Source organism: Bufo gargarizans, chromosome 3 (genome assembly GCF_014858855.1).
Source record: "Bufo gargarizans isolate SCDJY-AF-19 chromosome 3, ASM1485885v1, whole genome shotgun sequence".
Classification (NCBI taxonomy): Eukaryota; Metazoa; Chordata; class Amphibia; order Anura; family Bufonidae; genus Bufo; species Bufo gargarizans.
This window is the reverse complement of record NC_058082.1, coordinates 424,095,064-424,109,499: the sequence shown is the minus strand read 5'-3', so window position 1 is coordinate 424,109,499 and position 14,436 is coordinate 424,095,064. Positions and strand designations below refer to the sequence as shown.

Below are 14,436 nucleotides of genomic sequence, written 5' to 3'. Positions count from 1 at the left end.
GCAGACGAGACTAGCGCCATTGACCCTTAATGGATGCCCACAGTCATATACTCCGTCTGTTCCAGAATTTAATTCTGTTACAGGCATCCGTTATGATGTTATGGGGGTTAGGGGGGTGGAATTTTTTAAAATCTTATCAGAACTGGTAAGTTTGATGGTTAAACAGACAAATTTATACGCTGCTCAATTCATCGCTAGTCACCCCACCTCATATTACGCCAAGAATGGCGTATGGTGTCCTGTTGTTGTGGCGGACAATTAAAATTTTTGGGGCCTTCTTCTAATTATGGGTCTCATAAAAAAAACACTGAGATCTTATTGGTCGTCTGATACCCCTAAGTACAGGGAAGTAATGACAAGACAGTGATTTGAGACAATCCTGCGATTTCTGCACTTCGCTGACTACACACCGTGCCCCCCACGTGATGACCCCAGCCATGACAGGCTTTATAAAATTAGGCCCCTTATAAATTATTTAAATAAAAAATTTAGAAAGGCCTACACCCCAGAAAAAAATATTGTTGTGGACAAGTCACTTGTCCTTTTTAAAGGCAGGCTTCAATTTCGCCAATATTTGCTAAGGAAGAGGGCACGATTTGGGCTAAAAATTTATAAGCTCTATTGTAAAATAGTGAGACAAAAAAGATGTCCTCATAATGTCATCTTTACATCCAGACAGTATCAACCCTGTTCCTGTGCACGGCACAAATACCACCGTCTGTAAGCCTGTCTGCATACAGGATTACAATAAATATTTGGGTGGGGTTGACCTTGCAGACCAAATGCTGCAGCCCTATAGTGTGGTCAGGAAATCCCGCATTTGGTATAAGAAACTTGCAGCCCACCTTATGCAAGTAGCCCTGTATAATTCTTTTGTCATGTTCCAAAAAGCAGGGAACCAAGAAACATATCTTGATTTTCAAGAACAAATCATTAAAAATGTAATATTTGGAGAGCAGCGCCAGGATAGCAGTGGGATAGCATCATCTAGTCATGCCAGCAGAATTATCCCAGGGCAACATTTCCCATCAGAGGTGCCCCCTAATGCGATAAAAAGCAGAGCCCAAAAGAGATGTAGGGTCTGTTACAAGAATAGGATACGACGGGATACCATATATCAATGCGACACCTGTCCAGACCCTGGACTTTGCATTAACCGCTTTAAGTCCGCCCATAGGATATAAACGTCCTATGGGTGGACCTCTATTTCTGAAAGCACGTTTTAAAACGTCCTTTCAGAAATAGCAGCTGCACGCTAATCGTGCAGCTGCTGATCGGGTTGCCCGCTGTCAGTGACAGCAGGGCAACCCAGAGAGAAGGCAGGGACAGTGCCCAGGTAATGTAATTTTTCTTTTTCACAGCCATGGGTTTCTAAATTCTATAAAAAGTATATTGGGCCAAAGTGCTCACTACACCTTTTGAAAAATTCCTTGGGGGGTGTAGTTTCCAAAATGAGGTCACTTTTTGGGGGTTTCCACTACTGTGGGGTACCTCAGGGTACCTTCAAATGCAACATAGCTCCTGAAAATTATTCCAGTGAAATCTGCCCTCCAAAAGCCATATTGTGCTCCATCTCTTCTAAGCTCCGCCGTGCGCCCATACAACAGTTGACAACCACTTATGTGGTGTTATTGTAAACTGCAGAATCGGGGTAATAGATATTGAGTTTAGTTTGGCTGTTAACCCTTGCTGTGTTTCATGAAAAAATGAAAATTTAAATTTTTTAAATGTCATCTTTATTTCCTTTTTCTTGTGGAGCACCTAAAGGGTTAAAAAAGTTTTTAACATCAATTTTTAATAACTTGAGGGGTGTGGTTTCTACTATGTAAGGCCCACAAAGTGACTTCATAACTGAACTGGTCATTTTAAAAAGTGGGTTTTAGAAATTTTCTTAAAAAATTTAAGCATTGCTTTAAAAATTCTAAGCCTTCTAATGTCCTGAAAAACAAAATGACATTTTCAAAATGATGCCAACATAAAGTATACATATGGTAAATGTAAAGAACTATTTTGTGCGGTATCACTATCTGCCTTAAAAGCAGAGAAATTCAAATTTTTTTTTTAAATTGCTTCCAAATTTTCTGTAAATTTGAGTATTTTTTTTTTTTTTTTTTTTTATAAATAAAGGTGAAACATATCGACTCAAATTTACCACTAACATGAAGTACAATATGTCACGAGAAAACAATCTCAGAATGGCTTGGATAAGTAAAAGCATTCCAAAGTTATTACCACATTAAGTGACACATATCAGATTTGCAAAAATCTGTCTGGTCACGAAGGTGCAAAATGGCCCGGTCATTAAGGGGTTAAACACAACTTATCAACAGTAAAGGTCTCTCATCGTTTGACTAAAATGATCGTTCATTGTTAACTATCACTCGACAAACGTTCCTTTTGGTTGAAATTGTTTGCTTTGATTGAGTAAATATTACTTTATTTAAATTATTTCCCAAATACCTTTCATTAGTTATAATTAGGGACGAGCGGATTGACTTCGGATGAAACACTTGAAGTCGATTCGCATAATACTTTGAATACTGTACGGAGCGAGCACTCCATACAGTATTAGAATGTATTGGCTCCTATGAGCCAAAGTTATTACTTCAAAGTTTCGCGAGATTTTGCATAATAACTTCTACTGTAAAAAAAACATTTCCCGAACTGTGGTTCGGTTCTAAGGTACCACTTCTTATAACGGCTCATTTTGTACGGGGAGCAATTATTAGGAGAAACAAAATGGCCGCTGTCCTATTAGTACACACAAAACCTGTCCTAATCGCATAGCAGGACAAGATACTTCACAACACTGAGGTAAAGAGCTGCCTCATCCTCCTATCTGCTCTACTTGTCAGGGATTATGATCCTGAATACAGTTTAATATTTAGCTGAATCTTTGTGGGAATGGAGTCCATGAGGGGACATGAATTACAGAGCGGACAGACAGTACAGACTGTGGTAATATGGGTCTGTGGTAATGGAGACTGCAGACAAGTGCTGCTGCTCATTAGTTACACCTGCTCATGAACTCAATTCCAACAGAAATTCAACTAAAGATCGAAATTCAACTAAAGATGGGTTATAAACCACATAATATACCCACTGAAAATCTGCTACTAAACGAGATAGACAAGGCGACAAATCATAATTAGGGAGTTATTAAGGGGGATTTCAACTACCCAGATATAGACTGGGAAACTGAAACTTTATATATCTCATAAAGGAAACTGGTTCTTGGCAATAACCAAAGACCCTTACGTTTCTCAACTGATTTAGGACCCGACTAGAGGGACGGCCATACTGGACTTAGTATTAACCAATAGACCTGACAGAACAACAGACGTGCAGGTTGGGGGACACCTGGGAAATAGTGACCATAAAGTAATAATCTTCCAATTATCATTCAAAAGAGTGTTTCTTCAGGGAGGAACAAAAATACCAAACTTCAAAAAAGCTAAATTTAGCCAACTAAAAGAGGCCATAGGCCAAACTAACTCGGACAAAGTCCTCAAAAATAAAACTACAGCCACAAAATGGGATATTTTTAAAAGCATCCTAAAATCTAATTGTAAGAGGTACATACCTTATAGGAATAAAAGGTTAAGAAACAAGAAAAAAACTATGTGGATAAATAGAACTGTAAAGAAAGCAATAAATGACAAAAAGAAAGCATATAAATCACTAAAACAGGAGGGTAGTACGGAAGCACTGAAAAACTATGAGGAAAAAAATTGATTATGTAAAAAACTAATAAAAGCAGCCAAACTAGAGACTGAGAGATTAATTGCCAAAGAGAGCAAAACTAACCCTAAAATGTTTTTCAATTATATAAATGTTAAAAAGTATAAATCTGAAGGTGTCGGCCCTCTACAGAGTAATGAGGGGAGTTGCAGAAAGCGATGAGGAGAAAGCAAAGTTATTACATTATTTTTTTTTCTCCATTGTGTTCACTGAATAAAATAAACTGTCATATGAAATGCAGAATGTAAAAGTTAATTCCCCATTAAAAGTGCCCTGTCTGACCCAGAAAGAAGTACAGCGGCGTCTTAAAAAGATTAAAATAGATAAATCGCCAGAACCAGATGGAATACACCCCCTTATCCTAAGAGAAGTAATGTCATAGCCAGACCCTTATTTCTGATATTTAAGGACTCTATACTGACAGGGAATGTTCCACAGGATTGGCGCATAGCAAATGTAGTGCCAATATTCAAAAAGGGTCCAAAAACAGAGCCCGGAAACTATAGGCCGGTAAGTTTAACATCTGTCGTGGGTAAACTGTTTGAAGTTTTTCTAAGAGATGCTATCTTGGAGTACCTCAAGTAAAATAAGAAAATAACGCTATATCAGCATTGCTTTATGAGGGATCGGTCATGTCAAACTAATTTAATCAGGAAGTAAGTTCTAGACTTGACAGCGGCGAATCAATGGATGTCGTATATCTGGACTTCTCCAAAGCATTTGACACTGTACCGCATAAAAGGTTAGTATATAAAATAAGAATGCTTGGACTGGGAGAAAATGTCTCTATGTGGGTAAGTAACTGGCTCAGAGGATAGTTATTAATGGTACACACTCAGATTGGGTCACTGTCACTAGTACCTCAGGGTTCAGTATTGGGCCCTATTCTCTACAATATATTTATTAATTATCTTGTAGAAGGCTTGCACAGTAAAATATATATTTTTGCAGATGACACTAAACTCTGTAAAGTAATTGACACGGAAGAGGACAGTATACTGCTACAGAGGGATCTGGATAGATTGGAGGCTTAGTCAGATAAGTGGCAGATGAGGTTTAACACTGAAAAATGTAAGGTTATGCACATGGGAAGGAATAATGCAAGTCACCGTACATAATAAATGGTAAAACACTGGGTAACACTGACATGGAAAAGGATCTAGGAATTTTAATAAACAGCAAACTAAGCTGCAAAAACCAGTGTCGGGCAGCTGCTGCCAAGGCAAATAAGATAATGGGTTACATAAAAAGGGGCATAGATGCCCGTGATGAGAACATAGTCCTACCACTTTACAAATCACTAGTCAGACCACACATGGAGTACTGTGTACAGTTCTGGGCTCCTGATAATAGTAATGCAATTTAATATAAAATTTAAATTAAGAACATACCCCTAAAACATACATAAAATATGGTACATCAATATATATGTCCCAATCAATTGCAATGCACACTCAATCCGCAGAATGGCTCTAAATAAAGCAATATATACTGTTATCCACAATCGGCAATGCTATCCCAATGGTATGTAGCAAAAGTCCAGCAACTACAAGCTTAAGATGTTAATGTCCCGCAAGTAGGTAGAGCCGATATATGTGTTAGCATCCACTGACAGCCGAACTATTAATCGGCCTGTTAACTCCAATGTACTTCCACTATAATGCCCGCAGTTAGGAGCTCACAGTCAAGAACTTGAAAATGCTGTTAATGCAATAAAGTTTGTGCTCCAAAACGAGCCCGGTCTTACCCTTCACCGCTGTTGTAGCGTTGCTCCAGGAGGCCGCACACCCGCAGCGTCCCACGTGGTGTGCTGCTGCCTGTACACGGCGTCCCACGTGACCTGGTTTCCAAGGGGACCGGATGCAAGCTCGTATGACATGTAACTTGTGCGTCAGCTTCCACTCTGTGCTCTTAATTCCGTAACTCTTTCTTTTCTTTGCCGGCTTTGTTGCTTTTTCTTTGCTCCTGTGTAGATCAACGCTTACTCTAGACACCGCCAGACGCGTTTCGGGGTCTCAAGCCCCTTCCTCAGTGGCCTACTGAGTAAGCGGATCCTCACTCTTTATAGGTGGTTAGCTCCACCCTCCTTCCTCCATATTGTTTCTGTTTTTTCTACTTTGTGGGGTGGATTTGCTTTCCATGAACCGGACTGTCATCCTGATGTGCCTCTTTTAATCGTACATCTTATTAAAATACTTTAAAACAATAAATACAAATACCCCATACATATACAATTGATACTGGAGAAGGCTACAAGGTCTCACACAAAAAACGCATATAAAACGCATCGGAACCGCAATGGTGTATCTCGCATTTTCCATGCGTTTTTTCTTGATATGCATTTTTCCCTTATACTTAACCTCAATTTTGTCATCATATATTGGGGTGACCAGCGGATACGTAACTGGGACAGTTCATTTACCTTTCCTTCAAAGGTTCAAGATTCCTTAGCTTTGTATAGTAGAGGCGGATAATACTTATCTCTCTGTGGTTAAGAGAGGCCGTCCTGCAGGGAGGGGAAATCACAGTGTCGGTATAACGGCCAGACTACGATCTCCCATCCCCACAGGACAACCCTCACAAGAACCCAAAGACCTCCAACTCAGCATTGAGGCCTCTAGGGATGATGGTGTCATATTCAAAGATCCTTCTGGATTCTTGTCGTGACATGTGTGCAATATGGTTTCCCCCTCTCCAGGCTTTTTTAACTTTTTCAATCGCCACAAATTTTGGGATCATGGGATCACAGTTATGTATTCATTTGAAATGTTTAGATAGAGAGTGCGTATCCAGGCCTTTTTTGATATTTGCCACATGCTCTGCCACTCTCTTTTTCAGCGTTCTTTTGGTTCTGCCTATATACTGCTTCCTGCATCCACATTGTAGCAGATATATAACGTCTGTGGAATCGCAGGTTAGGCATTCCTGTATCTCCAAACTGAACGTATTAACTGTGGACACCACTTTCGTGGTCTTTTTTGGGAAACTGGTAATTTTACAATTGGAACACCTGCCACATTTAAAGAATCCATTTACTGCTAACCAATTATCTTTTGCTTTTTTATGGCTTTCCTTCCTCAATTGCACTGTCGGGGCTATCTTCCCGGCCAGGTTATTTGCCCTAGTGTACGTGATTTTGGGAACTTCACTTAAAAGGGGGCCAACCCACTTGTCATTTAATAGGTGTCCCCAATGTTTGCGGATGCTCCTCTCAATTATTTTGTACTGAGAATTAAAAGGTAAAATAATTCTCAGTACCTCATCACAAATTTGGGGATCCCTTACCCGAAAGAAATCTTTTCTTTCCATTTTTTTCACTTTTTCAAGTGACCTCTCGATCACCTGTACCGGGTAGTCTTTCTCTAGCAGTTGTTCTTTCAAAACAGTCGCTTCCTCCTCAAACCTGGCATCGTCAGTACAGTTCCGCCGCAGCCTGCGGAACTGACTGGTTGGCACATTGATTAACCAGCGGGGTAAATGACAGCTCGCGTATCTAATAAAACTATTTTTAGCGACTGGTTTGAAAAAAGTGTTGCATTGTAGCTGGTCCCCCTTCACCCATATCTCAAGATCTAGAAATTCTACTTTCAATTTGCTAACACTAGGGGTGAATACCAAATTTTTATCATTCTTATTGATGTCTTGAAGGAATAAATCCAAAGATTCTGCTGTATCTTGCCAAATGAACAGGACGTCATTTATGTAGCGCCGCCATAGCACCAGATCCGTCCCCAGCCTTGGCATGATGACCTCTTTCTCCCATTGAGCCAAAAACAAGTTGGCATAGCTGGGGGCGAATCTGGTGCCCATGGCGGTGCCAGTTCGCTGTACATAGAACTCCTTATTAAAGGAAAAATAGTTGTGGGCCAATATGTATCTAACCCCACCCAATAGGAACTCCAACTGCTCACTAGGGATACCTGCATCTCCCGACATTTGTTCTTGTAAAGCTTGTATACCCTGGGTGTGGTCGATGATGGTATACAAGGATCCCACATCCAAGGTCCCCAAGATCCAGCCATCCAACCACCTAATCGTCTCCAGGGTTCCGACTATGTCAGTAGTATCGCGTATGTATGATGGTACTCGTTTAACATAGGGTTGAAGCCATTGATCTATGTATTTTGATAAATTACATGATATGGATTCAATCCCTGACACTATCGGTCGCCCTGGAGGTGATTGTAGATTTTTATGGATCTTGGGGATACAGTAGAACATTGGTATCCTTTTCTCAGTATTCAATATAAACCTGGCCTCCTGCTCAGAAAGAAAGTCCATCTCCACTCCCTTTTCACAGTATATTTTTAACGTTTTATAATACTCTTCTGTAGGATCACCTTTTAATTTTTGATAAGTATTTCCTGAACTTAGTTGTCTATGGCACTCTTTCATATAATCTTCCATATTTTGTACCACTACCGCCCCACCTTTGTCAGCTGGCCTAATTATAATGTCATTCATCTCCTGTAATGATTTAATCGCCTTCATCTCTTCTCTATTTAGATTGGCGTTAATCCTACGGCTTTTTATTCCTCTCAAGTCTCGTTCAACATTATTTTTAAAAGTCGCCATTTCACTGCTGATCTCTTGCCTGGGAAATTTCTTTGATTTAGCTTTTAGATCAGTATGTGAATATCTACTGGTGCTTCCTTCAATATCCATTTCTCTGTTGATCGGATTTTTCAAAAAATACTTTTTGAGGCATAGCCGTCTGATGAATTTTTCAACCCCAATATATGTGGCAAACTTATCCAGAGGATTTGACGGGGCAAATTTGAGGCCCTTATTTAGTAACTGTACCTGAGTGTCTGTAAGTACAATGTCACTTATGTTAATTATGTTGGTCGTCGGTTGTGTGACTTTCTGTGTGTCCTTCTTTCGTGCATGTCGTCCTCTCCTAATTGTCCTTTGTGTTCTTGCCACTTTGATCTGGTCAATATTGGCGTGTGATAATGTTCTGTGTTCTGTTGATACCTGTGTTGTTGTCGTGGTAACGGAAAATTGTCCCTGTCCCGTGTGTATTCTATCGGACGCTCCCTCAAATTGTAATCGTGTACATACCCCTGTCTGTAATTGGGTGTGCACCATATCCATATAAGAAGAGGGTGAGCCACCGTTTTCTTTTTATTCTCACTTTTGCAGCACCCTTTACGGTTGTGATCCCCTCTTCCTAATATGGACATTTGGGAACACTTAAATAATAAATATAAGAAAATTGATACATTCACTTTCAATGTGGAAGGGGAAGTGTCAGCAGGGATGGAGAGGTCAATTGATGATGTTTTTAAAGTATTGGAGAAGACTCTACAACGTCAATTGAGAAATAAATGGGAAATAAGGTCACTCACACAATATCTGGACAAGGGATTCATCCCTAAAGGTTTGACACTCACCAAGATACCTGCAATGGACTTGGTGGATGATAAATTCAAACTTGAGTGGGACGCTTTTTTGAAAGCCCAATCAGGAACCCTCGTCCAGATGATTATAAAAAGGAGAATACAAATATCAGAGGAGATGACGGGACAAATTGATTCCCTAAAGCGAGAAATGGAGGCATTTCCAGACACTGAGGCAGTGCATAAATGGCATGAAAGAATCTGCAAAAATTTAGATTCTTTGGAAAGGGAAATAATAGGGAAGAAATCTAGAAAGTTACATCATCTAGAAAGGAAGGAAGTCACTGAAGTTAATCTACAGAGGGAGGTCGAGGACACTGACACTCAGGAACACAACATAGATTATGGAAATGTAAAAATTTCAAATAGATTTGAAACACTGGCTACACCTCATTTTTTAGATTACACTCCACCACATCACAAAGCACGAATAAGGAACACACGTACTCCCACGCCACCACGGCAGAATATGAGGAAACACAATTACAGACAGGGGTATGTACACGATTACAATTTGAGGGAGCGTCCGATAGAATACACACGGGACAGGGACAATTTTCCGTTACCACGACAACAACACAGGTATCAACAGAACACAGAACATTATCACACGCCAATATTGACCAGATCAAAGTGGCAAGAACACAAAGGATAATTAGGAGAGGACGACATGCACGAAAGAAGGACACACAGAAATTCACACAACCGACGACCAACATAATTAACATAAGTGACATTGTACTTACAGACACTCAGGTACAGTTACTAAATAAGGGCCTCAAATTTGCCCCGTCAAATCCTCTGGATAAGTTTGCCACATATATTGGGGTTGAAAAATTCATCAGACGGCTATGCCTCAAAAAGTATTTTTTGAAAAATCCGATCAACAGAGAAATGGATATTGAAGGAAGCACCAGTAGATATTCACATACTGATCTAAAAGCTAAATCAAAGAAATTTCCCAGGCAAGAGATCAGCAGTGAAATGGCGACTTTTAAAAATAATGTTGAACGAGACTTGAGAGGAATAAAAAGCCGTAGGATTAACGCCAATCTAAATAGAGAAGAGATGAAGGCGATTAAATCATTACAGGAGATGAATGACATTATAATTAGGCCAGCTGACAAAGGTGGGGCGGTAGTGGTACAAAATATGGAAGATTATATGAAAGAGTGCCATAGACAACTAAGTTCAGGAAATACTTATCAAAAATTAAAAGGTGATCCTACAGAAGAGTATTATAAAACGTTAAAAATATACTGTGAAAAGGGAGTGGAGATGGACTTTCTTTCTGAGCAGGAGGCCAGGTTTATATTGAATACTGAGAAAAGGATACCAATGTTCTACTGTATCCCCAAGATCCATAAAAATCTACAATCACCTCCAGGGCGACCGATAGTGTCAGGGATTGAATCCATATCATGTAATTTATCAAAATACATAGATCAATGGCTTCAACCCTATGTTAAACGAGTACCATCATACATACGCGATACTACTGACATAGTCGGAACCCTGGAGACGATTAGGTGGTTGGATGGCTGGATCTTGGGGACCTTGGATGTGGGATCCTTGTATACCATCATCGACCACACCCAGGGTATACAAGCTTTACAAGAACAAATGTCGGGAGATGCAGGTATCCCTAGTGAGCAGTTGGAGTTCCTATTGGGTGGGGTTAGATACATATTGGCCCACAACTATTTTTCCTTTAATAAGGAGTTCTATGTACAGCGAACTGGCACCGCCATGGGCACCAGATTCGCCCCCAGCTATGCCAACTTGTTTTTGGCTCAATGGGAGAAAGAGGTCATCATGCCAAGGCTGGGGACGGATCTGGTGCTATGGCGGCGCTACATAAATGACGTCCTGTTCATTTGGCAAGATACAGCAGAATCTTTGGATTTATTCCTTCAAGACATCAATAAGAATGATAAAAATTTGGTATTCACCCCTAGTGTTAGCAAATTGAAAGTAGAATTTCTAGATCTTGAGATATGGGTGAAGGGGGACCAGCTACAATGCAACACTTTTTTCAAACCAGTCGCTAAAAATAGTTTTATTAGATACGCGAGCTGTCATTTACCCCGCTGGTTAATCAATGTGCCAACCAGTCAGTTCCGCAGGCTGCGGCGGAACTGTACTGACGATGCCAGGTTTGAGGAGGAAGCGACTGTTTTGAAAGAACAACTGCTAGAGAAAGACTACCCGGTACAGGTGATCGAGAGGTCACTTGAAAAAGTGAAAAAAATGGAAAGAAAAGATTTCTTTCGGGTAAGGGATCCCCAAATTTGTGATGAGGTACTGAGAATTATTTTACCTTTTAATTCTCAGTACAAAATAATTGAGAGGAGCATCCGCAAACATTGGGGACACCTATTAAATGACAAGTGGGTTGGCCCCCTTTTAAGTGAAGTTCCCAAAATCACGTACACTAGGGCAAATAACCTGGCCGGGAAGATAGCCCCGACAGTGCAATTGAGGAAGGAAAGCCATAAAAAAGCAAAAGATAATTGGTTAGCAGTAAATGGATTCTTTAAATGTGGCAGGTGTTCCAATTGTAAAATTACCAGTTTCCCAAAAAAGACCACGAAAGTGGTGTCCACAGTTAATACGTTCAGTTTGGAGATACAGGAATGCCTAACCTGCGATTCCACAGACGTTATATATCTGCTACAATGTGGATGCAGGAAGCAGTATATAGGCAGAACCAAAAGAACGCTGAAAAAGAGAGTGGCAGAGCATGTGGCAAATATCAAAAAAGGCCTGGATACGCACTCTCTATCTAAACATTTCAAATGAATACATAACTGTGATCCCATGATCCCAAAATTTGTGGCGATTGAAAAAGTTAAAAAAGCCTGGAGAGGGGGAAACCATATTGCACACATGTCACGACAAGAATCCAGAAGGATCTTTGAATATGACACCATCATCCCTAGAGGCCTCAATGCTGAGTTGGAGGTCTTTGGGTTCTTGTGAGGGTTGTCCTGTGGGGATGGGAGATCGTAGTCTGGCCGTTATACCGACACTGTGATTTCCCCTCCCTGCAGGACGGCCTCTCTTAACCACAGAGAGATAAGTATTATCCGCCTCTACTATACAAAGCTAAGGAATCTTGAACCTTTGAAGGAAAGGTAAATGAACTGTCCCAGTTACGTATCCGCTGGTCACCCCAATATATGATGACAAAATTGAGGTTAAGTATAAGGGAAAAATGCATATCAAGAAAAAACGCATGGAAAATGCGAGATACACCATTGCGGTTCCGATGCGTTTTATATGCGGTTTTTGTGTGAGACCTTGTAGCCTTCTCCAGTATCAATTGTATATGTATGGGGTATTTGTATTTATTGTTTTAAAGTATTTTAATAAGATGTACGATTAAAAGAGGCACATCAGGATGACAGTCCGGTTCATGGAAAGCAAATCCACCCCACAAAGTAGAAAAAACAGAAACAATATGGAGGAAGGAGGGTGGAGCTAACCACCTATAAAGAGTGAGGATCCGCTTACTCAGTAGGCCACTGAGGAAGGGGCTTGAGACCCCGAAACGCGTCTGGCGGTGTCTAGAGTAAGCGTTGATCTACACAGGAGCAAAGAAAAAGCAACAAAGCCGGCAAAGAAAAGAAAGTTACGGAATTAAGAGCACAGAGTGGAAGCTGACGCACAAGTTACATGTCATACGAGCTTGCATCCGGTCCCCTTGGAAACCAGGTCACGTGGGACGCCGCGTACAGGCAGCAGCACACCACGTGGGACGCTGCGGGTGTGCGGCCTCCTGGAGCAACGCTACAACAGCGGTGAAGGGTAAGACCGGGCTCGTTTTGGAGCACAAACTTTATTGCATTAACAGCATTTTCAAGTTCTTGACTGTGAGCTCCTAACTGCGGGCATTATAGTGGAAGTACATTGGAGTTAACAGGCCGATTAATAGTTCGGCTGTCAGTGGATGCTAACACATATATCGGCTCTACCTACTTGCGGGACATTAACATCTTAAGCTTGTAGTTGCTGGACTTTTGCTACATACCATTGGGATAGCATTGCCGATTGTGGATAACAGTATATATTGCTTTATTTAGAGCCATTCTGCGGATTGAGTGTGCATTGCAATTGATTGGGACATATATATTGATGTACCATATTTTATGTATGTTTTAGGGGTATGTTCTTAATTTAAATTTTATATTAAATTGCATTACTATCATCCCTTAGAGTGTTGTCCTTTGAAGTGTGCCCCCCCACACCTGTTTTTCTCTAGACAAATCTTTACATTTGGTCCTAAGGGTGGGACCAGGGGGTGTGCACCATATCCATATAAGAAGAGGGTGAGCCACCGTTTTCTTTTTATTCTCAGTTCTGGGCTCCTGTAAACATGGAGAGGGTACAGAGCAGGGCAACTAAAATAATAACTGGCATGGGGCAACTACAGTACCCTGAAAGATTATCAACATTAGGGTTATTCACTTTAGAAAAAAGACAACTGAGGGGAGATCTTAATAATATGTATAAATATTTCAGGGGTCTCTCCCATCATCTATTTATCCCCAGGACTCTGACTGTGACGAGGGGACATCCTCTGCGTCTGGAGGAAAGAAGGTTTGTACACAAACATAGAAGAGGATTCTTTATGGCAAAAGCTGTGAGACTATGAAACTCTCTGCTTGAGGAGGTGGTGATGGTGGGTTCACTAAAAGAGTTCAAGAGGGGCCTGGATGTATTTCTGGAGTGTAATAATATTACAGGCTATAGCTACTAGAGAGGGGTGATTGGAGCCAGGAAGGAGGAATTTTTTTTCCCCTTAAGTGTGGAAAATTGGCTTCTACCTCAGTTTTTATTTTTTTGCCTTCCTCTGGATCAACTTGCAGGATAGCAGGCCGAACTGGACGGACAAATGTTTTTTTTTCGGCCTTATATACTATGTTGCTATGTTATTTCTGAACATGAGATTTGCCGTATTTTACCCAGCTCCTTGTCGAGAGCGGCATTGTGTCTGGGGAAAAAAAGCTGAAGGAGCCACCCATAATCATTAAAGTAATCGTCCCACGAAAAATATTCTACAGTTTGTCAACCAGCACCAGGATCTGAATACTTTTTGTAATTGCATGTAATAAAAAATGTAGCATTGCCACTGAGTTATTCAATAAAATGTATCGGTATAGCGCCACCTGCTGTTTGTTTATTTCGTATTTCTTTGACCTGCTCACTCAGAAGGTCGCACATGCTCAGTTTCATCCTTCACCTTCCACCCTGGCTGTGATAGGGAGAGCTGAGACACGCCCCCTTAGCT

At 40.7% G+C, this 14,436-nt stretch overlaps 1 protein-coding gene across 2 annotated transcripts in view; it reads left to right on the top strand.

The window, feature by feature from the left end:
• The window catches only part of LOC122933446 (N-fatty-acyl-amino acid synthase/hydrolase PM20D1-like), a 79,015-nt gene that overhangs the window by 11,242 nt on the left and 53,337 nt on the right, over positions 1-14,436 (top strand). The window lies entirely within an intron of this gene.